Below are 27890 nucleotides of genomic sequence, written 5' to 3'. Positions count from 1 at the left end.
TAGAGCAGTAGTTTTATCACCCTTAGTAGATATCGCTTTACATGAATTTGATTGGTCAGTTAAAAAGGAACTACTATCACCCTTAGTAGATATCGCTTTACATGAATTTGATTGGTCAGTTAAAAAGGAACTACTTTTTTTAATTTTCAAAGAACAGTTCATTTTTTTAATTAAAAGTAACTGCTTTGTTATCAAAAATGGACTATTTTTATTTAATTGACCTTGATAGAAACAATGATTGAATTGTTGTCAAAAACTGATGTATCACTACGCCGTGATGTAATCAGGTTCAGTAATAGTGAAATCTACAGCAAAGAATTATATTTATTTATTTGTGCATGTAAGAAAGGGCTAGATGATAAATAAAATCTCCAACTCGTCTTTTTGATATCAAAAATTATCTAAACTCGTCGATAAGGTAAAAAAAAAAGGTATACAGAGCCTCGTTTTTATTTTTATTTTATCGATTTGTGTTGATATTTTTTGATATAAAAGACTCGTAGGAGATTCTCTATATATCCATACCTTGTGTTGTATTGTGTTTTGTTATGAATAGTTAATAGAATTAAATATCAATTTAGTAACCTCTATAACTCACTGCTTATATCTACCGATATACAAATAATATGACATAAACTCATCAAAATGTCAGCACATAATAGTTTCTGGGTGCAAAAACGAGAATTGTACTAAACAACACTGTTCAAGATAAATATATTTTATGATTCTAAACGATGCATCATTAACAGGATGAAAGTTCTGTATACACACATATATTTCAATTTTATTCAATCTAATAACTGGGTGGTGCTATAATTAAAGGTGCATGAAATGAAATGGGGTTTAACTTAGTACGCGTCTGATCCCTTCGGACTAATGAAAACAGGAATACGGCGGGCCTGCGCCATGCAGTCGCGCAATGTTCTACCAGGGAAATTTTACCCGGACGGCTTACTATTATTTTAAATTCCAATAGTCAAAGGACTCGAACAGGGTTGCCAAAAAAAACCCCAAAACAACTGTACTTTAGGAAATACATATGACTCAATCCAAACCTTTAGTTTTGATTTGCTTGGGGAACTATTTTGGAACGCTGAATCGAATATAGCTTACGTTGTAGGCTTTTGCATACAGTTAATTATGTTCCCAAGCACATACAACGTAACTCTCGTATGATATTGTTGCTTTAGTACTTCTGGCTCTACAGAACAAATGAAATTCATATATCCTTATTCAGATATATCGAAGCCCTTTGGGAATAAATAGCTTCGTGAGGTTGTTGTTTTTATTAGCCGCTATGTATTCCGACCAATCGTCCATCATTCACTTTAATTTATAAAGTGCGGCACATTTATTAAGTCATTCTTTTACAGAAAATGAGAGTGGTAATGAGTAAAAAAGATAATCCCTGTGGGCTACAAGCAGGATAATTTAATAGCCCTAGCTTCATCTTTTACGTCTGAATAAATATTACGTAAACGAAAAGCGAAATGAGTTCTATAAAATTACAAAATGAAGGCAAACTGTACACCTTTTAAATACTAAATCTGGACATTTGGAAATCATTTCGCCCTTTGTACCCATAGATCTTTGAGTAAATACCACAATCTTAACTAAATATTGATATTAGTACAACAATATGCATAAAATCATTAATAATCGGCCATTATCTATGTGATCTTTATTGGATTGAAAGTTTTTCATGAAAACATTCTATTATAGCCATACGGGTTTTATAATTACAATAAATATTTCACTTGGATATCATGAAAAGCAATAAGATCATATATCTGTATATATGTAAATATATTTATTAATTAAAGCCCCGACATGCTGATATGAAGGTTAGTGTTCAAGACCATACACATTGAAAAGTGCTATTAACAACAAGGCATACAAATTCATACACTGCAGTTCATTCTTCATGCGAGCTTTTTTATATTTATATAACAGTCCCTACATTAAGGTCTCGTTCCGTCATTTTTTTTCGCAATGGGAATTCCTACAATATTGTGAAAGATGAATCACTAATTAACCCCGTTTACATTACACATTTTAAGCGTGCCAGGCACGGCACAGTTATTTTTTTTGTAGTGTAAAAGTGTCAAACAGAGTACCGTGCCGATTTGGCCCACTCAAGTGAGGTGGTCTCGGCACGGTGCCAGGCACGGCACGGTTAAATTTTCGTAGTGTAAACGCTAACCGGACTAAGAATGGTACTTATTACGGATTACTGCGTATGTGCCAAATGATCTTTGACTTTTTTTTTGCCGCAAACTTTGTCGGTTCTGTCATCGGTTCTGTCAAAATGGCTGCTCAAACTAAATTAACCACAATAATTGTTTTCATCCCCGTAATTTGCATAGGGCGTGCCTGGCACGGTTCCGGGGCCGGTTATTGTAGGGTAATGTAAACAGGTCAATTTCGTGAAATTTATCGCGCCTGGTACGGTGCCGAGAATGGAACACTTATCGCGGTCAAGTATAAACGGGGCTATAGAATAGATGGGCCTTTTCAAATATCCGATTGAATCCAATACGTTGGTACTTTGATTTTGAATTCACTTAATTAAATGTTAAACATACATTATGCAAGAGCTAAATCTGCCCATTGCAGGTCTTTCTTTAGGCCCGCAATGTTATCTAATTAAAAAATTAGACCTGAACTTATCCAGACCATAATCAACTCAGGATGCCATCGTTAGCCTGCGATATTTAGTGGATTTGAATGTATTTTCTGACGGATAATTTTATTTAAAAATGGATAATCGAGACGTTAGTAATGACGATGGAGGTTAGCCTAAAATTGAATCGCTAATATTACGGTTATGAGAGAAGCAATTTGACAGAAATTTTCAGCATATTCTGTCTTCATTATCTATTTCATTATTTATGTCAGCTCTTTTTCTAATCGTACCTACTGCCCTTTTCCATAATCAATCCAAGTATATATTAGCATGGATTAAACCCCGACAGATTGGGTTTTTTTAGCGAAAAAAGTGGCGCATCTTACTTTTAACATAGTACATATGACTTATTTGAATATGTTCGCAAGCCCGAGGTTCACTGCGGAACTGGCAGAGGTCCATCTGAGTGCACATTGGCATACGTCTAAAATAAACCTTGGCAATTAGAAATCGAAGAAAAGTAGACGTAAACGCCGCTTTCCGTTCAAAATTCTCCCAACTCACATAGAAAATAAAAATTACGATATTATGTTTGTCTCAACGTTAAAGTAGCTAAGTCTCTAACTCAATATCAGCCAAAATCTTCGACATTGATAACACGATTTATTTGTCAATTTAAATCAACATTGATGTTGTGATCTTACCGGGAAAAGATGGGCTTCTGATATCCAATATTTAAGACAAAATACACGTTTTACCATTGTACACGAATCGTGTACTATAATGAGTTTTAGGCCCATTCTAACCAGGGTTTCGAAGAACGAGGCTAGACATTCAACAAGTCATGTCAAACGGTGACGGCATATTCATATCGGGAGAGTAAATAAATAAATACTATTTAGACTAAAATAACCAGACGCTATTGAGACTTCTGACATATTTCGCCGAACGTAACTATTTGAAATTAGAGTAAAAATGGAAACGATTGAATGTAAATCAGTTTATATATATATTCCTATTACATTATTATATGCGTTACGACCCATTTGTGTCAATTTCTAGGTTCAAAATATTAGCGAATTAGCTCCTTTAAATATGATTGTATTTTTGACGCATTATCAAATGAATAAAGTATTTATGTGAACGGTGTTGCTTGTGGTGCTTTTTAAAACACCATAGCACAGAAGTATAAGACAATCCAAAATTGTGATACAACCATATACCACATCAAAAGAAACATGGCGGACAAGGCTTTTGGGACGTCAACAAATCAGGAGACAGCTTGTTTTGTCAGCTACATGCGCATATAAGACCATGATTCTAATTTGATAGCCACATCGGAATTACTTTAAGTTATACAGACTATGATAGAAACCGCCGACACAAAGGTTCGCAGCAGAACCAGACCTTATACAGCCAAAGAAGAAGAAAGAAACTGACTGTGAGGCCCGTTGAGCTTACGACTGAATCATGTCGGTTAATGTTTGGCAGATTTATCTTAGATACCGTGAACAATATAATTTGAACAGATCCGAATTCAATTTAACGACTTGCTATATTATAAAAGTTCTGTTATTTGTCAAGAGAAGTTCATATGTGGAAATTGATTTGTCCTACTTTGGTTTTCACAGTTTCATTGCTCTTAAAATGTAAGTGCTCCAGTGGCAGCGCCAAGGGCAGGCAAGGAGGGGAGGGGGGCATATTTCCTCCCATAAAACTGGTCTGCCTTCGTGATATGTTTCGGTAATCAATATCTCCTGGTGATTAAATCCTACATTCCCACTCATTCATAAACTTGTTTGTTGTAGAGTCCGAGTGATTTCTAAAAGAACTTGTGAAGTGCTTTTTACGATGCTCAAAATTTTTGGGTATGGGTTTTACGTGGCAAGAGTATTCGTCCACTTTGATTCACTCACTCCGCTCGTTTGACATATCGCTCTATGCTCAGATAAGCTCTAGTTATCTCGACGACCAGTGTCTGAAATACTGCCAGGATGCATTTCCGGCAGTCTATTTCTCAATATATCGTGGCGAAAATATTCATTCACTCTGATTCACACACTCCGTTCGTTTCACACTTTCCTCTCTGGTCGGATAAACTAGTGATATGGTGACAGCCGGTATCTGGTAAGCTCTATTTATCTCGACGATTAGTGTCTGGGATACTGACAGACTGCAGTTCCGGCACTGTATTTTTCAACTTTTCGGGGGCATCGATTAGGTTCGCAAGACCGTTCGTTTGACAGTTTCCTCTCTGGTCGGATCAACTAGTGATCAGGCGACAGGCGGTATCTGGTCAACTCTATTTATCTCGACAATCGGTGCCTGAATATTTTTCAAAAGTTCCTGGGGGAGGTCCCCCATACCCACAGGGCTACCGACAACCAGTATCGCAGCGCAATTTGCGATACATATTTTGTCCGTTGCTAATCAAAAATTAAAATCTAACGTTTTTGATTCGCAGTAACTGCGAATCATTAATATGCCTGCCATTATGGATATTGACAGAAAGATTATCCACAGTTTGAAGACTAGGAGGCTTTCTCAACACTTTCAACGTGTATAAAATGTCAAATAAAATTTTATAAACAAAACTGAATTCTCCGTGTGACATTTTCTTCTCGGACTACCCAGACTGAATTCATAATACAATATCAATGAATATAATACAGGGACATAACTCTATGAATAGGGACTATTAAACCGGAAATAGGGAATCAAGTAGTACCACTCACGTTGCGAGTCATGTCAATTTCAAGTAATTATATCAGTATGCATTTTGAAAGCAGTAAATCCAGTGTATCCCCCACGTATTGTAAATAAAATATAAAAAAAATAAATACGTGTTAACGTATTGTTAAATGATAAATCAAAGTAAGAATTCCCGTAATATATTATTGCGCGTTTGTCTAGTTCATCGATGTGCGCCCGATTGAACAAAAATAGTAATACACGATAAAAAGCAGACGAAATTGTTTTCTAACGAAGATTTCTAAAGTAACGAAGAAGTAACAATTAAAATGAGTGGGGCATCGGAAGACAATGCCAAGAATTGGCTTCAGACATAAGACCTAACCAAAAGTTTACATCACATTCACAAACTGTCACAACTACATGTGGCAGTGCTAAAAAAATTGGAAGAATGAAATCTAATCATAATTAAAGTAATATCTAGTTATTTGGGTTGTTTTATGTTGAAACTGAAAAACTGCTAACCAATTTAAAAATTGGTTAGGCTTTGCTAATCAAATTTGGCAAAATTGGACTTTTTGATTAGCAGTGATTAGCAGTGCTGCTAATCAACTGTGAAAAATTACCGACAGCCCTGCATACCCACCGTAAGGGCTCGCTACTTTGGTGCTCATTATAGGGCTTCGTCGAGATTCGTAAGTCCGTTCGTTTGACACTTTCCGCTCTGATCGGATAAACTAGTAGTCAGACGACTGACAGTATCTGGTCAGATCTATTTATCTCGACGATCAATGCCTTAAATACTGCCAGACTGCATTTCCGGCAGCCTGTTTTTCAAGTTGAAGCTCGCGCCTTTGCCACCATAACCTTGGACTTTGCCCCAGCTTTGCCCCTCCAACCACCGGCGACTGGCGCCGCCACTGAAGTGCTCTTAAGAATTTCCTACCTTACCTTACAATCAATGAGTTATTATGTCTTAATCAATGTTCCTAGTTATTTAAAACGATGACATGGAGCCACGAGACAATATCAACAATATGTTCTCCTCGTTCAAACTTTACCTTGTTTACATAAGATAAGTCTTGTGGATATGTACTTGTTTAATAATATTACCTATTTTTATTTCATTACAAGTTCCATATTCGTGCTATAAAGCCATGTTAAATCGTGTTTTTATATACAAATATCGAATGGTGTCTAATATGCACTAAAACATAACGTGTTTGCGCGGCATTTGGGAATTTATAATATCGATCTGTTATGTACTTTTATTATTGGTTTAACCAATTAAATTCATTGTATAGATACATTTTACAATCAATCGTCACGAGATGCGAATAATGTAATTACTAAAGTACAACAACAAACAAATGGTTAGTAGCTACGCGAATTAGTTTCAAGGTATCCTGTTCAAGAATGAGGAAGCATGTCCCGCATCGTTACTGCTGGTTTCGGACGCCGAGGGCTACTTTAGAAGCAGTCACTAAGATTCAACAGCAACAACAAACAAGAGTGGTATAGAATTAAAGAATGGTTAAGCGTGGCCTGCATCGTGCACGACATTATAGATACTGCATATATTACTATAGAACAGTCACTACACTATAGCCTATAGACGACATTCGCGAATGACCTAGCAACTAGTTTTCACTTCACGTACAGCCTAAGACTAACGCTCACTTAATAAACTAGCATTCACTAAAAGCCTAGACAACTAGCATTCATTAGCTTTTGGTAAAAGACTAGACTAGACTAATCACGTAAAGCATTGACACTGAACTCAATGTCGTGGAAAGCAACCGTTTCAGAAGCTGCAGCATGTACGAGGGGTGATTGATAAGTAGTGAGCCTAACACAGAAAGAAACAAGAAATTCAAATCAAATGCATTTATTTTTCAACATAGTCCCCCTTCAATGTAATACACTTCTGCCATGGGTGTTGCAGCGCCTTTATTCCAGTTCTGTAGAAGTCTTTGTCTTGGGTGTGTAGAAAATCATCCACAGCGGCAATGACGCCATCGTCAGACGGGAAATGCCTACCGGAAAGACATTTCTTCACAGCAGGAAACAGATAGAAGTCTAAGGGAGCTAAATCAGGAGAGTAGGGTGGATGCTGAAGAAGTTGAAAACCACAGTCATTTATTGCTGACATGGCAACAGCTGATTTGTGCACTGACGCATTGTCCTGGTGGAAAATCACACCTTTGGTCAGCTTTCCTCGTCTTTTGGTCTTAATTTCTTGCCTCAATTGCCTTATAAGTGTTGCATAGTATCTACCGTTAATTGTTTGACCCTTTTGGAAGTAATCAACCATGAGAACACCCTTAAATTCCCAGAATACTGAGGCCATCAACTTTCCTGCCGATGAAACAGTCTTTGGCTTCTTTGGGGTCGGCGACGTCACATGTTTCCACTGTTTTGACTGATCTTTTGTTTCTGGTTGAAAGTGGTGGACCCAAATTTCATCCATAGTAACAATTTGTTTTAGGATGAGGTCAGGATCGGTTTCAAATAAGGCTAAATTCTCTTCTGACATGATGTGTCTTGAACGCTTTTGATCAGGCGTCAAAAGCTTTGGCACCTATCGTGCTGAAACCTTTGTTGTTTCCAAAGTTTCAGTGATAATAGAATGAACTCTCTCCTGGCTAATACCAACTACCCCAGCTATGAATCGTTTAGTAACTCGCCGGTCATTCATTATCAGATCATGGATTTTGTACAATTTCAGGTGTTGACACAGTTTTTGGTCGACCAGGGCGTGGTTCGTCTTCAATGCTGTCTCGGCCACGCTTGAATTCAGCTGACCACCTTTTAATTGTGGCATATGAAGGGGCATCATCTCCTTATGTCTCAACCATATCATCATGTATGGGTTTCGGTGTTAGACCCTTTTTATGCAGATACTTAATCACAGCTCTCAGCTCGATATGGTCCATTTTCTGATAACAACAGACCCTACTTGATTGTTATGACCTGTCACAACCAAACAGTTTAACCGAATGTGATGAAAGTTTGTGACAGAGCCCGAGGAACATAATAGTGCACGTGCAAAACGTGGTGTATCATTGTGTGGCACGGTTTTCCAATCGAGGCTCAATAGTTATCAATCACCCCTCGTACAACATGAAAAGACTGACCCTGGCAGGACAGGTTCCAGTTTCATTTATTTCTCTTAAAAATTGACGATTTTATGCTTTCTAAAGTTTTACTCTTTAATGGAAAATAGGTATCAATTACAAGACTGAAATTATACGTTCTAAATTTGCAGATCCGGATCTAAATGAAGCGATGTCCCTCCAATCGCCTACCCTTACAACTGGAGGAAGATGGAATTGTGTTTAAAACACAATTGAGCAAAGCCGAGGATGGTGACAGGTGTTGAAGACTAGACTGAGTGCATAAGAAAGGCTTGTGACAGTGTCAAAATACTATATATCCGTAACTGTAGATCTGTTGTTTTTAACTTCAAATATATTTCGTCACACGATTCAGAGAATTGATCAGCAAGTGACATGACGCTTGAAGAGCATGGTTTTAACTGAACGTTTAAAACTATCAATGTCATTCTCAGCGCGAATCTCACTAGGGAGATTATTACATAATGAAGGTGCATAGTGCCGAAAAAATCCTATTTCCATAAAATGTATTGTTCGTTCTCTTGTGTTCAACGATGGGATAGTCCAACGATGGAGCCTGGATGAATCTGGTAGGTTTCCGGTGGTTGTTTTACGGACAAGAGTTCGTTCAGATAAGCCGGAGCCATATTTTCAACACGCTCAACTATGGAGAGCCAATGGAGATTGAAAACACTGGTGTGATATGATCAGTCCTTTTCGTTGAGTGACCAACCTGGCTGCTGCATTCTTTAAACCCTGGATTTTCTTTGTTTGTCAAAGGATAATGTTATGATACAGAATATAACAGTAATCCAGTATCGGGTGATCATGGCATGCACTAGTTTCTCAGAAGTTTTCCGACTAAGAAGTCTACGGATACGCCCAATCTTGAACAATGCATACGAAACACTATGCGACAAGTCTGCTGAACAAAACTTTCTAGGGAACAATCTGAATTAAACATTACACCTTTGTTGTTGTGATCAATATATTTTTTTAACAAAGCGAAATTGTAATTAAATTTTAATTGAACTATTTTATTTTAATTGTTCTATTGCTGAATAAAGTAAATATTTTTTTTCCTCGAAAAAGACTATTCACATTATATTGATTTTGGCTTACGGGTAACTTCCGTTTTTAAAATCTATAGCTAATAGTCGTGACAGATTATGTAACTGTACACCTATTGTTGTATTGTTTTATATTTTCAAGCCTCAAGTCTTGCTTATACGTCGATCGATATTCAACAGTGAGTTAAAATTTAAGTATTCTTGAAGATCTTAATCAGACAATACACAAACAAGAGATATAAGCACTACTATGGAACACAGAGACTGATTCAGCCCTGGACCATCCAGAGACAATGTCCAACTCAACAGTATAGTACATTATAAAATGGATAAAATATAAAATTGTCCATTTAATTATGTCTTATGAATTGAATTGTTTTAAATAGGTATATTATGTCTACATTTGAAATTTAAGGTCTACAGATTGAGTCTATTTTGAGATGTAACTGATTTTGTGTTACATTTTCAACCACTTAAGATATAATGAAACTGAAGAAGTACAACAAAAAAAAACAGAAAAAAAATAAACAGCGAGGTTAGAGTCCAGAATCAATTATTTGTAAATTTATTTAACTTTCAGATTTTGAGGCGTATGCATTGTTGTTTTTTTCTTCTCCAAAATTGCTGCGATTTGTCAGACCCGTATTGAAATATTTGGTCGCGGGTGTTTGTTTTTGTACTCTGGTATTTAATATTGAAACTTGCTGAGATTGTTTGAAACCTGTTGAGATTGTTTGAGACTTGTTGAGATTGTTCAAATGGTTATGGGTCAAGAGCCAAATTGAGATTCAAGAAGTTGTTCAATCTTGTAAATGTAAACACTCAACAAGTCAAAGGTTTGATGAGGGAAGTTCTCCAGAAATGCTAATCAAAACATAAATTACGATGGGCCAATGTTTTGTTACTTGGCAACCTTTGTTTTTTAGGGCAAGACATTTTTAAATCCAAAATTTCTCTGCGGGTTTTATTTAATTTAACGAAATACAAATAGACAACTTTTTGTAAATATCAATAGAAATGCTATTTGTTTGAACCCTTCTTCATTAGACCTTTCGGTTAGAGCATAAAAGTTAAGGGTGTTAAAGCACATTTCATTTCATTTATTTGTTTGAAGTGTTCATATAATAAGATAAGATTACGATCGATATTATTTGATTTTCATTTAAATTTCTCTAAACGGTAAGAGTAGACCATCACTAATTGAACTGGCGCTGTCTAAATATTATCATAGCATTCCATAAATCTTAGAAAAACACTAACACAATAAGTATTTAATCAACTTCCCAGCTCACTTCCGTCATTTAACTAACCTGGATCTATTTACTTTTAAAAGAATGGGTAAACATTATTATGCAGTCGATTTTATACTTCGTTGTTTTAATTGGTTATTATTTCTTTGGGATAGAGATGTATTTTTAGATTACTTCAAAAGATATGAAATGAGCTTTAACGTACTACTTTTCTGCTCCATCCGGTCTAATAAAGACTGGTTCTTCAATAAATGAATTGAAATGAAATGGGGTTTGACGTCCTATAACTATTCTGCTCCGAACTTGGCTAATGAAGACGGGCTATCAGATATATTCATATAGACAACTGACTATACGTTACACATCGAACTGACTATCAGATATATATTACTAAGAATGTAGTAATACCGTCGTGGCGACATTGTTTTTAAATTTATAGACAAGGAATAGAGATATAAGTTGGTTTAAACAATATTTGTATCTTTACAAATTATTCTCTATTGTCAGTATATTAGCTATGGTATGAGTTTATTTAAAACGCAAATTAATTGTTTATGAAATAGTGTGAGAATAACTGGAAAGAGGGTCTAAGTTCAAGGATAGATTGTGTCAAAAAACATGTGACTGGAAATTTCCCTATTGCGTCATTTAGTTTAGTTTGACCAATCTCTGTGATTACATCATATTTGACCAATAGATAATTGAACGTCCAAAGCCCAAAGCTACAAAACTATCATATTAGGGGGCGATTGTCAGACAACAGCTAGATTCTGGAAGGGAAAAGATGTAGCAATTTCTATCAGCAGACTCGCCTAGCGAGTCTGGCTGGACGAGGTTTGAGAGAATGACTTTATTCTATTATGCATTGTACCATATGTAAGCAGCTATATGATATATAAAATGTTAAAACGAACTGTAACATTGTTATTCCTGGAAAGACAAACGTCTTAAGAAAACAATAAGAAGTAAATACACAACGTGAAGCAGAAGCAAAGACAGATAGAGACAGATTCTACTAAAATATGTGGTAAGAAAAGATGCATGGGTCGTACGTAGGATGTGGCGACCGGTTTCCAACTCCCGCTCTCCACGTCTGACAGAAGGCCCATGGTGCTACAAGAAGACAATTGACAATAAATTACAGATACAGCGAACTGTTGTAAATATTGACAAGCCATAAATAAATATAAAGAACTAGACTTTGCGACTTATAGATCACAACAGCGTGCCCGGTATAACGAACTATCGATAAGTTCCACACAAGATAGTCAGAACTAAGAGTTACTGATCTAAATAAGATCAGTTAAGTAACATCAATCGCGTGTGTTTAATCATTATAAAAGAAATCCTCATTTGTAGTTAGTAAAAAATGAATGTCAGAAAATGTATGTAACAAAACACACATGCGATTCAGTACTTTACATTTTACTTATTGTCATAAAAAACAAAGAACGCCAATGTTTAATTCAGTAACCATCCGCCGTCTTGCGTGACATGTGACAGTACGTAATCGGCTATATTTGAAAGTGTTGCAAGAGCCGTCGCTGTTACCTGCCATCAGATTGTCGTCGAATTACCTCCATTCACGTTCGTTTTCAGCATTTCGATTGTTTAGTTTTCCTGGGCGTTAGCAGGTTGACTGAAATGCTGGAATATAAATGAAGTTGGATCTAATATATTCTTGTCTTTCCTTTCTTCGATTGTGATATATAATAGATTTAAAAAGGGTGTTTTCAGACTAGTTAAGTATTTCTTTCGTCCAGTTTTGTTATAATTTCTCATGGTGCAGCAGAGTGGGTGTAACCGGACATATCATGGCTATATTCTGATTTGGCGTTTTAAAATAATTGTCAGATTAACGAAATGTTTGAATACGCATCCTGCTATGGCGCTTCTCGTTGTACTGTAAAATGTAATTTACATCCTGCGGTTCAGTCTCATGAATAACCCTTTTAAGCCCCCGTCAGACCGGGCGGCGTCCTTCTGCGCTGCTGCGACCATACGGCGACCAAAAAATGCCCAACGTCGCCGGTAAACGTGATCACAGCGTGAGAAGATGTCCCAAAAAAATACAAAATTGAAAAAAGTCGCCCTCTCGCAGCTTTCCAGGTCGGATGAACCTCGGCGATCATTGGCGACCAATGACGATCTTGACGCGCTCTGAGACTATTTTCCGTCGTCGTAGCAGCGCAGTAAGGACGCCACCCTGGTCTGACGGGGGTATTACAGATTAAATCGTGTGTCAAATATTGTTTGCCCGTGTCCTTATATTAGCGTGTGCCGTGGTTTGCTAACAGTGCTATAGTGTAACATTACTCATGGTCAGAGTTAAATTTCGAGCTCTTTGTACGAGGCAGGGTATATTTACTCTTTCTAAAACGCCTATTACAACTTATCACCCGATGAATTAACAACAAACCGTTAATAGTACTGTTATATAAGCTATATAACTACTTCGAAAATGAAATGGATCTATTTATAATATTAGCTAACTGATATAGAAATGTATTCTTACATATACACCTACAGATCTCAGATAGTTCAATGCTCCTTTGTTGGTTCCTTTTTTTCAATTAAACTAAGTAACATGATAAATTAATAATGAATTAAACTCTGTTCTGTTATAAATATAAGTTTGAAATTATTAAAATATTTAATTTTGTTATGAGGCATGCTATTGCTAAATCAATAAATGATAAGCTGAAGAATAAAGCACCCCAAATTAGCGCAACTAGCTAGGAGTCCGCAGTTCACCAACTTAAAGATAATCTGGCACCAGGGCTATCAGGTGTGGCTATTTTCAGCTATTAATCAATTACTAATTGTGAAGTAAAGCATACATGTAGTTGGCTTTAAATATGAATGACTAGGCCTGTTATTCATATCCTGCAATGTATTCATATCCTCTAACTTGGGACCCGCATTTTCTACAAGGGACCCTGCAACTTCGATAAAGCTATACCGCAGACCGTAACACTTTGTCGCAAAATATTGGTTATATTTCCTGCAACTGTTTATGAGCAGTGGATCTGTTCTGTTAATTTCATTAATTAATAATAAACTGTTACTTGGGTATTTAGTTTTTAGTTTGTAAATCATCTATTTCTGCCACCGTGGCTCAGTTGGTGGGGCGTTGGCTTGCAAGCATGGAGGTCCCGTGTTCGATCCCTGCGTTGGCGAGAAAGTTCATCGAAATTTTCCGACATGGTCCCCGCTTGTCAGTGATGTAGGGCGGGGGTCCTGGCAAGGAACAATGTATAGTCGTTGGGGTGGGACGAAAAACCGAGGTCCCTTGTACAAATTGGGATGCACGCAAAAGAACTCTTGACAGCTGGAATTCGAAATAAGAATAGGCCGTAGCCCCGCTGTCCGGGCAAAATTTTCCCCATAGCACACTGCATGAAGTATGCTCGTCTTCATTAGCCCAGTAGGAGCAGAACAGTAGGACGTCAAATCCAATTTCATTTCATTTCTTTTCGTGCAATTTCCGTACATTTCGTCACATGACTGAATGAAATTAAAGTTTATCTGGCTTATAACCGATTATCGGGTCGACTTAAGCCAACATCACACCAAACTAGTTTTCGCTGCGTTCTGGAAAATGTTGCCAAACGGTCTCAAACTGTGTACGAACGGAGTGAACGTAGTAGCAACTGTTTACAGTCTGCTTATGAACTACATGGACGAGAGGGTGCTCTAGAACTTTAAATGTGTTCAAATTTTCCCCTTCCTGCAATTAGAAGGAGTAACAACGTGACTACGGACGGAACTGCCGTACTACGAACGGAATTGCCGTACTTCAATCCTACTAGGGACGCGTTACAACGTGACGTGGTCGAGCATCAAATGGCAGTACGACTGGGTCAAGTAGTAGCTCGTTAGAGCATCAAATAACAGTACGCTCAGACAAGGTAGGGTATAAAATTATGAACTGTTTCCTCACTGGTTCATCATTTGACTCGAGATTTCTTGCATTGTAGTTTTGAACAGAACCCTGGGGTCTTTAACATTTAGAATATCGGTTTCACGCAACGTCTGATTTAAGCATTGAAGTTGTAGGAAACAGAAATAGAAAGCCAAGAAACCATTGGGTTTGGAAGTGGCTGAAACACGGAAAATAGCCGTGGGACAATATCAGCACAATATCAGCTAGAAACACTATATTATTATGCTTGCATGACGTGATACCTTAGTGATAAAGCTCAAAAATGATGTCATCCTCTACCCTGTCCCGTTGACAGACACATAGAACAAAGCTGTTGAGGGGTTCCGGATACGCTGTGGTGTCCTGAATAGGAAACATATAGCCATCAGAAAGCCTCCCAAGATTGGAACCATGTACAACAACTACAAAGGTTTTTTCTCAATGGTGTTAATGGCCTTGTTAAATGCAGATTACAAATACACGTGGATAGACGTTGGTGGTTGTGGAACCCAGTCTGATGCCCAGATCTACAAACATTCATAACTAAAAGAATGCTTAGAAGATGGCTCCATTCAACATTAAATTATAGAAATAAATAAATTAACACACTTTAATAAATTCAAATATAAAAGGTTTTATAAATTGCATGCGGTAACGTTAAAAAATTAATTATGGGTTTTTAAATTATGCCACGACGACTATAAAAGCCATGGTTTTATTCTCCATCAAATATATTAGTACCACAACCCCTACAACCAATCATCCACTCCCACTAAATAAAAAAATAACGTAATGCTTATTGATACTCGACCACGTCAGGTTATAACACTTTTATAGTAGGATCGAAGTACGTCGTAATTCCGTTCATAGTGCGGCAAGTCCGTTCATAGTACGGTAATTCCGTTGCGTTCATAGTACGTTCATCTCGTTTTAAGAGCACCTTGGTCTAATTGCAGGACGGGGAAAATTTTGAACAGGCTCAAAGTCAAAGTTTTAGAGCATCCTACTAGTCCGAGTCCGTCCAAAAAATTCTTAAACAAATCGAAAACAGTTGATACTGCATTCACCCAGCTCGCACACAGTTCGAGTCCGTTTGACAACATTTTCCAGAACGTAGTGAGAACTAGTTTGGTGTGATGGGTGCTTGACCACAATTCGAAATGTTGAACGGGAAGAGGAATGGCAAGAACGCACTGGTTTTTTTTATAGTTGAACTGTCTCTAAACTGATGGGTCGAATTACAAACTAGTTAGAACTAATTGCGGACATATTGGGAACGGGGTAGAACTAGTTACGAACGGGTTTAGACTTACTACGGACGGACATAGACGGACTGGAAATGGCAAATTTACTCGATTTGAACTTATAAATGTAAACGGACTGTGGACGGGGTACAGACGAGATAGATGTATTGGGGACTGTTTATGAACGCACTAGGATCGTATTATAGATATTATTTACAGATTGGACCCCGACCACAACCCGATTTACGATTTTCTAGGGCCTTTTCCAGAACGCAGTGACAAGGGCTTTAGCGAAAGTAAACTCAATGGATTGATCGAATTATCGTGTCATATTTGAAGATTTAAAGAAACGGGAAGTGACCCAAAAAAAACAAAAAACACGAGTTTTCCTTATATAATATTAATAACTGACTGACGAAGAGAGCGATAACAGATACACGGTCGGTTTTCAGCTTACTGATAATTCCTTTGAAGAGAGAATATCTGTTCAAATCTATAGAACTCATAAAAAGAATTGACTGTCACGAGATAAGAGAAAGTTAGAAAAATAACAAAAGTCCGAGCATTGTTTTTATTCATTTTCTACTTACACATATTAAGGTATAATTATAGTTTATTCCGGTAGCCCTATAAATATAGACATACATGTACTATTATTTTTTTTCTTAACAGCTACGACTGTCTCCGCCGTATGTATTATAAATCGCAACACGGCGAACTAGTCCAAAGAGAAAACTGTTTAGGCATACTGCTTGTTCTGTTTGATTTACTGATGAATCGTGTGCTACTATAGAAACATATCAATATATTGGTTTAAAACCCGAGACAAGCATATTCATTACGGTATATTATTACAAAGTGATGTCGATTTGTAGATTAGAAATAGCAATTCCGCGTGCGACAATATGCGCAATCTTTATTTCTTTGCCATCAAGGCATTAACTACAGTACAAACATAATTGCAAACTTGCTGCTTATCCAGACTAAAGTTCCGGCCGTTTTGCACATTGTAAGCCCCTATGTGATTTTCGTTTTCGTGGGTGTGGTATTTCAGAGAAATTTTCGTAGTTCCGGCTTCTGAAATTAACTTCTGATTATAAATAGTGATTGGCGTTGTGAACGAGGTGGGATACGCTTACGCTTTCCATAACACCTCATACCACTTATGTTATGAGTTCGCATACCTAGCAGTATTTGATAAATTAAGGTCGCTTAATTGCTGTTTTAGAGCGCATACAAAATTGCAATTTGTAATCCACGTGGCGGAGACAATAGTGATTGTAAGAAAATAATGATATATATTTATAGGGCTACTGGAATAAACTATATTGCTTAGAATTTGTAAGTATAGAATTAACAAAAAGAAGGTAATCCACGGACTTTTTCTACTTTTCTGGCATTCTCTTGTCTTTTTATGAATTGTTAGATTCGAACAGATCCCCTCTCACAGTCTCATATAACAACTTCAACGGAATTATCAGTATATCTGTTATCGTTGTCTACTGCAGTCAATTATATAAGGAAAACTCGTGTTTTCCTTTTGTTTGCGTCACTTCCGTTTCTTCAAATCATCGTTACGCATTTACCGTAGTAATGATCTGTGTTAAAATTATATTTGGAATGTGTTTAACCAGTTTTATCACATATGGCTGACACCACCAACATTGTCCTTTAATGCGTGTAATATCTCTCAATACTGCAATAATAACCATAATTTATGCAATTTAACTTATGCAATAAAATTGAATTATTGCTAAAATGTTTTATTATTACTACCGTGTTTGCAATAATTTAATTTATTGCATATATAATTGTTATTGCAAACATGGTTGACACACTTGTGACACATAAACGATCATATACTACACGGAAGATAAAGGTATATTTAATTTACCATTTTATTTTTGTGTATTATATAACAATCAGGCACATTATGTAAAATTGTATTTGGAATGGTATATTGTCCCTGTGTATTTATCTTCTACTACATCAGATTTTTGTTTTCTTTTGTACTATTCTTTTTTTTTTTGTTTTGTATCTTTTTTCTTTAAATATAAATGCTGCACTTAATGGACGTATTGATATAATAAAATCTTCCATCAGACTTGTGTGGAATTAAAGTATAATGGATATAATGAAACCGGTTCCATGTAGATTTTGTTTTAAATTTTATATTTATGTTGTGTTTCTCTTTTGTATCAACAACAATAAAAAAAGTTCTTTTGTACTACTCTATTTTTAAATCTTTTTTTTTTTCTTTAAAGAGACAGTAACACTCTTGCTGACTTGACAGCTCCAGAAAATAAATAATAGCCTTATTCTAAGTACTAGATGTTTAAGTGTCCTACGTGTTGTTTAAATTATCCATTACATCCTATTTTACTTGTCCAGAGGGTTCGAAAATATATTTAAATCCAAGTCACATGTGAAAAGGTTTACGTTAGGCTTTTCAAATCATTTAGTTGAATTTTTCCAATTTTTTAAATTAGGTGTGTTAAGATGAAATTTGTATCACCAATTAATTGGAATATTGTAAAATAGTAAAATTTGTTGACCAGAATAAAGATTGGGACATATTATTCAGTTACAACAAGAGTGGTATTGAGCCTTTAAATATGCATGCTGCTCTTAATGGGCATATTTAAACAATAAAATATTATCTTAACTTAATGGTGCTCTTAATGGGTAATACAATAAAATCTTATAATTTCAATCAGATTTGTTTGGATTTGTTGTATATTGAAACTGGCTCCTAAAACAAATCCTTTAATTCGTTAATGTGCTCTTCAAGGTCCAATCACCTGTCTGATGGTGGTGGTTCAGTGGGTAAGACGCTGGCTCGCTAAGTGGGAGGTCTCGGGTTTGTTCCCGGTGTTGAGTTCCTCTGGATTTTCCAGAGTGGTTCGCTCTTGTCAGTGGTGCAGGACGTTTGGATGAATACGATATAAGAGTGGGTCGCAGCGCCGCTGTCCGTGCTAAACTTCCCTCAAAGCACACTGTAATTACCTATTATATGGCCGACTTTATTAGCTTAGTCGGTTCAGAAAACTAGGACGTTATTCCCCATTTCATTTTCTTGATTGATGTCGGCCAACATGTAGCCTGATTCTACAGACCGTGTTAATTACTGAATAAACTGTGTTATATACTCCAATAGTTACCCGAATAATTAATTACAATAAGTGAATTAGCGATACGGTCTTAAGAACACGAGCTATATGATGCTATTAATTATTCAATAGCTGCCTTGAAAAATATTAATGAAAGCTACCTAACAGAGTAAATATTGTAACCAGTGGCGGCGCCAGGGGGGGGGGGGGACAAGGGGGGGGGGGGCATTTGCTACCCCATTTATCTGGTCTGCCCTCTGTTTGCCCCCCCCCCCTTCCCATAATTTTAGAAAATAAAAAAAAATATTTGTGATACGTTTCGGTAATCAATACCTTCTACGGTGAATAAATCCCACATCCCCACTCAGTCATAAACTTGCATGTTGTAGAGCATTTCCGACAGTCTATTTTTCAAAATCTTCTTGGCGAGGTCCCCAATGGACTCGCTACTTTGGCGTTCACAGGGGGAATTCGTTGAGGTTCGCATGTCCGTTCGTTTGACATTTTGTTCTCTAGTCGGATAAACTAGTGATCAGGCGACGGACGGTATCTGGTCAAATCTATTTATCTCGACGATCGGTGCCTGGGAATACTATAAGACAGCATTTCCGGCAGTCTATTTTTCAAAATTTTCTGGGGGAGGACTCCCTACTTTGACGCTCGTGAGTGGGCTTCGTCGTGATTCGCAAGTCCGTTCGTTTGACACTTTACCTCATCGATCAGTGCCTGAATTACTGCCAGGCTGCATTTCCGGCAACCTGTTTTTCAAAATTTTCTGGGAGAGGCCCCCTACCCCTAGTTGAAGCTCGTGCCTTTGCCCCCTTAACCTTGGACTTTGCGCCAGCTTTGCCCCTCCAATCATCGACGGCTGGCGCCGCCACTGACTGTAACAAAGGAAAATTATTTATTTATTTTTTATATAAAAGTCGTCTATAAAATCGACAACTAATCTATTCTGTAAAGTAAGATAATGTGATATGTTTTCTTGTCAAATTTAATTGGTATGCACGATCGCGCATGAACAGTAATTTTTTGGGTGTATTGTTCTTGCTATGGTTGTTATTTATAAAATCAATAGTATTTCTTTTGTATTACATTATATTCCGTTATATGCAGTCTTCAGTATTATATAAATTATACAAATATAACATAATAAACTTACGATAGCGTGTCAGTTTTTTAATGCCTTCCAATGAAGATGGGTTTAATTAACCATAAAATAATAGCCATTTCAAAATTCGGAATTTTGCATCGCACTTCGTGGGTTTTTTCCTTTACTGGTGACAAATAATAATATTATTTTTCCTCGATTGGTGAGGAAGATGTCAGATACTACTAAAAGCACTGGCATTGAACACCGGTCCCCCAAATCAATGACATTTTTTAACAAATGGCTGGCAGGTCTGTTATCATGTTTACCACTAACAAGACCATAATTCTAATATTATAGTAGAAACGTTACATAATCAGGTGGTGTCAAATATCTCACGTACTGAGGACAATAATTATATTTTGCTTGGATGAGCGCGCGCGCGCGCGTGTGTGTGTGTGTGTGTGGGGGGGGGGGGGGGTAGCAATAGAAATAGCGGGCATGCTAGTTTTGTTTTTGTTTTATTGGCAATCTCGACAGTTACCCAACCCCTTAGTATACACGCTGAAACGGTTTTGTTTTTTGAAGACTAAACAACATTATAAATTCAAATAGGAAATATATCAACCATAATATCGAGCAAAGTCTATGAGGAAACATGAATCAGGATAGTGCCGTTTCTACTGAGTTATGCTCAAATATATCAAGGAGAAAACAAATTGTTCCTATCAAATAAATTCATAACAACTTTATTATACAAACAGAAGCACACAGGAGGTAAAAACCGAAAGTCGGTTACGCGTTTGTCCATATCTAGCAGCCCCACGCCCCACATGGGGAACATCTGTCTCTAAACGATTGCTTATACGTAGTTATGGGATCCTTAGCTACTCCCTTTACTTTACAGTGTTGCTTTCATTGACTCTGATACTCATGCCCGCTTGAATTAACGTGATGGCGTTTTCGATGTGTATTGGGTATCAACCTTGGCCACTGTAGAAGTTGTAATGACCCTTGGTTTTTCAGAGCCATATTTGTCGTACCCATACTTAGCCACGTGATCCCCGATAATATTCGGGAGCCACGGTGGCTAGGTGGTTAAGACGCTGGCTCGGTAGCCTGGAGGTCGGGTGTTCGATCCCTGCATTGGCCGAGAAAGTTCATCTGGATTTTCCGACGTGGTTTCCCCTTGTCAGTGGTGCAGAACGGAGGGCCTGACAAGTACAGCTGTCTAGTCCTTCGGATGAGACGAAAAACCGAGGTCCCATGTATACATTGGAATGCACGTAAAAGATCCCTTGGCAGTTGGAATTCGATATAAGAGTAGGCGATAGTGCCGCTGCCCGGGCAAAATTTCCCTCATAGCACATTGTATGGCATATGCCCGTCTTCATTAGCCCAGTATAGGAGCAGAACAGTAGGACGTTAAACCCCATTTCATTTCATTTCATTTTAATGATAATATTGATTACATTCCTGATCTTTTCGGACGTAAACATACTGGTTTACAGGAGATCTGTGGCAAAACAGGATCTTTTTTCAGAGATGGTGTCGTTCTTTACGTACATGTAAATATTTCTCATCGAACACAATCAATATAGACCAGCATTATTACGCAATATCCCGTTGTATTCTACGATAAGGCACAAAGATTGCAACGTACATATACCTATTAAATTACCTACATTGACATTTACCAAGTTTAAACCAACAAATCCAGGTTGATTATTTAAATTTTGTATATTATAATAGAATAATAGAATTCGGTTGGAATCCATTTTGAGATTTTTTCTTCGGTATTTGAACAGGGGATCTGTAAACGTTCCCTAAAATTTCCCCCCCCCCCCCAGGAAATTGTCCAACAAGGCAGTTTGCAAGCTATGTAATAGGGTACAATCATCAATAGTTTCTAGGGCAGCAACATCCTTTTCACTTCAAAGATCTCCAATTACACGACATTCGACTATTATTCAGACTATTTTGAACACAAAAATAAAAAAATAAAAAAATTCAAACATATACAATAATTCTATATTATAGTTTCCCGGTGTATAAACACATCTCGAAACATTGATTTAGACCAAACGGCCGCTGAGCGACAACCACTAAATATGTAACTAGCTTCCTGGCATTTTATGTTTTAAAACTCGGTTCGATTAATTACGGTTCGCAAAGACGATACTTACTTGTAAAAAGAAATCAATCACAGATCGCAGTTGTTTCTTTAATTACAGTCTGTGTAAATGTTATTTGGGCCAACCACCTCAGTTCAATAGGATTTAAAACGTAAATGAAATGAGGTTTAGCGCCCTAGTTTTCTGCACCGAGCTAATGGAGACAGGAATACGCCATACAGTGTGCTATGAGGGAAATTTTGTCCGGACAGTGGCACTAAAACCTACGCTTATAAGGAATTCCAATTGTAAAGGGTTCTTTTACCTTCACGCCAATATGTGCAAGGGGTCTCGGTTTTTCATACCATCCGAACGACTAGACGCTGTCCTTTCCAGACCCTCCATACTCAACCACTGAAAAGCGGCAACCACGATGTAAAATCCTGGAAAACTTTCTCGACCAACACCGGGATCGAACACCGGACCTCCTGGTTAGTGAGTCAGTGCTTTATTCACGGAGCTACCGCTGTATTCGACTTTAAACATGCATTATGCAAGAGCTTAATCTGTTTATGCAGGTCTACCTGTTATCTAAATTATTAATTAGACATTAATAACATAATTAATTCTCGATGTCGTCGTTAGCCTGCGATATTTAGTGGATTTGAATACATGAAATAACCGTAAAACCGGATAATTGAGACTTTAATTATTATCGTAACAACGGTAGTAATGACGACCGAGGCTAGCCTAAAAAATGAATCGTTAATATCTAGGATCAGAGTGAAGCAATTTGACTGAAATTTTTACCATATTCTCTTTTTATTATTTATAGTTTAACTATTATAGCGAGACCTGTCAGCTCTTTACCTAATGCCCCTTTAAAAATTATTTTAAGTATAAATATTCTAGATTACATTTAATACATACACAAATTAAAATTTACTTACCAAACTAATGTACCACTGGTCCGACTGGCGACTCTTCTTAAATTCCGAGATCATTCTGGATCACTTCATGAGTCCATTTTTGAAACTTCAAGCAACTTTAGTTAGTAAATGTTGCATGTTAAAGCGTGCAAGGGACAGAATATATTTTTATTTTTGAAACTTCAGGCAACTTTAGTAAATGTGGACGTGTTAAAGTGAGCAAGGAATAGAATATAGTATGAATAGTATCACAGTTATAATAGTGTAAATCACCTATTGGCTGATAGATCGATAATTCGTAAGCAAGTTAGTCACGTGGATAAAACAATGGACCTATCATAGTACACTATATAATAATAGTAGACATTACATTGTTATCTGTAAGAGTCACCCATCTTGATTAATTATTCAAATACTAGTAGATCATCATTATAAATCACCCGTTAACTGTCTTTTACTGAGTAACTGAAAACAACACCGTTTGTTTTTAACCTTTCGGGTATAGGATATAGGTCTGTATGATTATTGTTTATTGTGTCGAATAGCAAATAAAAGATCGACTTCCCACAGGGAAATTGAATTATTTACTCGATAGTCTGACATTAAAGGAGCTAAATCGCTAACATTTGGAACCTAGAAATTGAGCCAAATGGGTTGCAACGCATACAATAATGAAAGGTGCTCTGTTTAATGTATTGAAGTGGTTAAACAAATGGGTGACAGCGAGAACTGGGTTAAGTACGTACCTTGTATTATTCTACGAAATTCTTAGACCCCCTCACTGACAGTTCTGCTACCATAAATTTCTGGAAGTGTGTTACTGCTGCCCAGCCATCGGGTGCACAGATTAGACCATTTAGATACAATAAAGTTGACGTAAGAAGGTGTCCGAATGAAACACTTACCCAAAAATGGTAATTGCCCCACCCTAATAGCCGATGTAGCCAAACGTTTAATATAAATTAAAGAGTGCGATTAAATTTGCTTCAGACATCGTTAAGGTTTCTAGAGGGACGTATAGCCGACTCGTCTTAGAGGCCGGATACAGATATCATGTAGATTTATTAAGACGAGTGTGGCTATGGCCACCTTTATGACGCTAACCTATTTTCAGACATCATTTTTAGCACGTTCCCACAGCTCCCTCGGCTTAGAGGCTGGGATAGAGACACCATGCGGGGCTCTTAGAAGGATGTACCCGCAGCCTGTGGCTCGGCGCTGGGTTAAGACATCATACAGAAATTTTAGAGAGACATATACCTTTAGCCGCCTCGGCTTCGACGCCGGGGGAGATCATAAAGCGGCGTTAAGATTAGATAAAGATCTGACATTTCTCGCTATAATATTTTAAAAAATGGATAATGAAACGAGAATGTGCTGAAAATTTCAGTCAAATTCACTCTGAGCCTACATATCGGCGATACAATTATAGTCTAGCTTCGATTGTCATTACTTCCGTTGTTACGAAAATAACCAAAATCTAGATTATCCATTTTATGGCAACCGAATCAACCAAAAAACGTATTTAAATCTACACCTGATGGCATCGAGAGTTAATTAACGTCTAATTAATAATTTATATAACATTTCAGGCCTAAAGAAAGACATGCAATATTCAGATTTATAGATCTTGCATAATGCATGTTTAATGTATTATGTGAGTGTATGTAAAGTGAATTACATCCAACTTTTTAATTCATTTTATTGTAATGCGTAATCAATTATGTTCGGTGAAATACACGAACAATCCAAATTGAACGAGTTTCGTTTGCGCCTGCTTAGTATATTTTACACGTGTTTTTAAAATTTATTTTGTCGTTTGTCATTTTTAATTACTTTCGCATTTTTAATGCAGTTCGGGTTAAATATGGTTTTATTTTTTTGACAAATATTTGCACATCGTTGAGATTCCTTCAGGGTTCCTGTAGGGTTCGTAGGTTATGTTGTATAAAATATTATATTTATTAATGACAGGTAATCATTATACCATACTTCTATAAACACCACTAAATCTAACAATGATTGGGTTATCTTATTAAATAAATATCCCCCCTCAAGCCAATATATTATAACGGCATATTGTATAGTGGTTGTATAGGGATTGTTGTACTATTGATTATATATATAAATGATTAGAAAATCTGTGTCTAGTTGTATTTATTCATTCATCAATTTTATCTCTAATGATATTCAGGCACAACTATAAAATAAGTTATAAATTTTATTTCTATTGTAGTATATAAGTTATTCGTTCAATGATTTTCAGTTCTATGCGCAAATAGAATATTTATCTATTTTTAAGTGGATTTATATTCCGTATTTATTTTATTATAATTTTCCAATGGCAACTCCCTTTGTAATGCCATGTGCAGAAAAGTGGGATATTAAACCCTATTTCATTCATTCGTTATTGCAAGTAGTTGTATCTATAAATAAGGCTATAGTCTCGAAAAAATGACAGATCATCTGCTAAAAAAAACCGAATTACCTCTATAGTGAAGAATTCAATGATGTAAATCCGAAACGTTGGGAAATGCTGAAAATAAATTGGGTTCATCCCCTGACCTCAATGCTTTCTACCAAATATGAAAAACATCCGTTACAAACTCCAGCCTCTATCTTGGTAGAATGAATATGCTTCATACCAATTGTTTAAAAACTGTAGCCTCCGTGGCGTTCACAAGGTTTTGGACAGGGGGGGGGGGGACTCCGGAACACAAAGTCGCAGAACGTTGAATATCTACATAATAAGGTTCGTCCTTTCATGACCACAAGCTTCACACCGAATGTGAAAAGAATCCGACAACAAACTGTAGCCTCTATCGCGCTCACAAGCATATTGTTGACGGACCGACGGACATTGTGACGACATAATACGCCCATGCTGAATTGTGGGCGGATAATAATGTATTTATGTTTTCATTCATCCTGTTACAATTATTTTTTTTAAAAATATTTTTATGTCCGGATTCTACAGCCTCTATCGCACTCACTTACAAGCTTTTCGTCAAGGGGAGGGGGGGGGGGGGGTTCTGTAACGGAAAATCGATAGGATTCATCCTCTCGTGGCCACAGTGCTTCACATCAATGAAATGAAATGAAATGAAATGGAGTTTAACGTCCTACTGTTCTGCTCCTAACCTGGGCTAATGAAGACGGGCATACGCCATACAGTGTGATATGAGGGAAATTTTGCCCGGTCACCAGCACTACGGCCTACTCTTATATCGAATTCCAACTGCCAAGGGATCTTTTACGTGCACGCCAATGTGTACACGGGACCTCGGTTTTTCGTCCCATCCGAACGACTAGACAGCTTTCCTTGTCAGCCTCTCCGTCCTGCATCACTGACGCCGGAAAATCTGGATGAACTTTCTCGGCCAATGCATCAAATTTTAAAAAAATCAGTCAAAAACTATAACCTCTATCACGATCACAATGTTTTCGTGAAAAAAAGGCACAATTCCGGGACGAAGAGTCGTGGAACGCTGAAAATCGATAGGATTCGTCCTCTCATGAACACTATGCTTCACATCAAAGCTTTAGCCTATATCGCGTTCACAATGTATTCGGACATGGGATCATAACGCAGTAACGAAAAGTCGCGAGACGCTGAAAATGGATACGGTTCTTTCTCTCTGTGACCACGATGATTCACACTAAAACTCAAGCCCCTGCCTCGTTCACAATGTTTTCGGTAAAAGGGGCATAAATCAAGAACGAATAATCACGGAACGCTGAAAATCGACAGGGTTCGTCCTCTCGAGACCACAAAGTTCTAGCCCCTATCGCGTTCACAAGCCAATTGTTGACGGGTCGGCGGACTGGGTGACGACATAATACGCCCTCACTGAAATGAGTGTGTATAATATAATAACTTCTTTTTTCTTTCAGTCTCCATCCTTTAAATGCTTGGATTCCATTGATATTAATTTTGAAGCGATCGCAGAATAACTTACAGAGATATATTGCAATATATATATATATATACAAAATGTTCTTAGTCGGGCTGTAAGCCAAAGGCAGAAGTTAATCTACCAGTGGTGGTACCATTTCTAATATTTATACAGCGAAAAGGTGCTAAGCAAATAACAAGTAGTAGTCATCATATAGCACAAAATAATAATACCCCCCCCCCCCCCACACACACACACACACACAACACATAATTAGCAACAGAAATGTTCAAATATTAAAAAAAAAACTTTTTTTTAAAAAAGACACAATGACAAATAAGCAAAGAGCTTCGAAACACGTCCTTCGCTTGTGACTGGGCAAGCACGCACTGATTTTCGAGGGCAAGATGCAATCTCACGTGATCTCATAATGTTAATATTGGGTGTTGAAAAATTAGCTGCTAGTGTTAGAGCCTAATAAGCCCGAGGCCAATGGCCTAAGTAAACTAATTAGTCTACATTTTCCACTCGTACTTGAGAGAGGAGCGATTCATATAATAATATAATATGATCTCAATTAAAGAGGAATAAATTGGATATGTTAAAATTTAATTGTATGCAAAAGTTTTTGAAAAAATCCGTTATGTCAGACATTTTGAACTGTATATATTCTACCACAGAAATATAGTCCTATGATTCTACCGTCAAGCCTAACACTTTCTAATATCTAATCGTCGGACATTTTAAAGGGTCCGCAGCAGGCTATATTTATGCTTGTGGTACAAGGGAGGTAACCCCCAATAGTAAATCAGTTATTGGGAGAGTTAAA

The 27890-nt window shown here is 37.1% G+C and overlaps 1 protein-coding gene across 1 annotated transcript in view; it reads right to left on the bottom strand.

The window, feature by feature from the left end:
* LOC126816270 (speract receptor) overlaps positions 1-23375 on the bottom strand; it is a 58691-nt gene extending 35316 nt beyond the window's left edge. Inside the window, exon 1 of the mRNA XM_050542564.2 lies at positions 23187-23375. The gene's annotated coding sequence lies outside the window, so the exon portion shown is untranslated. The remainder of the gene's footprint in view (positions 1-23186) is intronic.
* Between the last annotated feature and the right edge of the window lie 4515 nt (positions 23376-27890).

Source organism: Patella vulgata, chromosome 3 (assembly GCF_932274485.2).
Source record: "Patella vulgata chromosome 3, xgPatVulg1.2, whole genome shotgun sequence".
In the NCBI taxonomy this organism is placed as follows: Eukaryota; Metazoa; Mollusca; class Gastropoda; family Patellidae; genus Patella; species Patella vulgata.
This window is presented reverse-complemented; position numbering and strand designations above follow the sequence as displayed.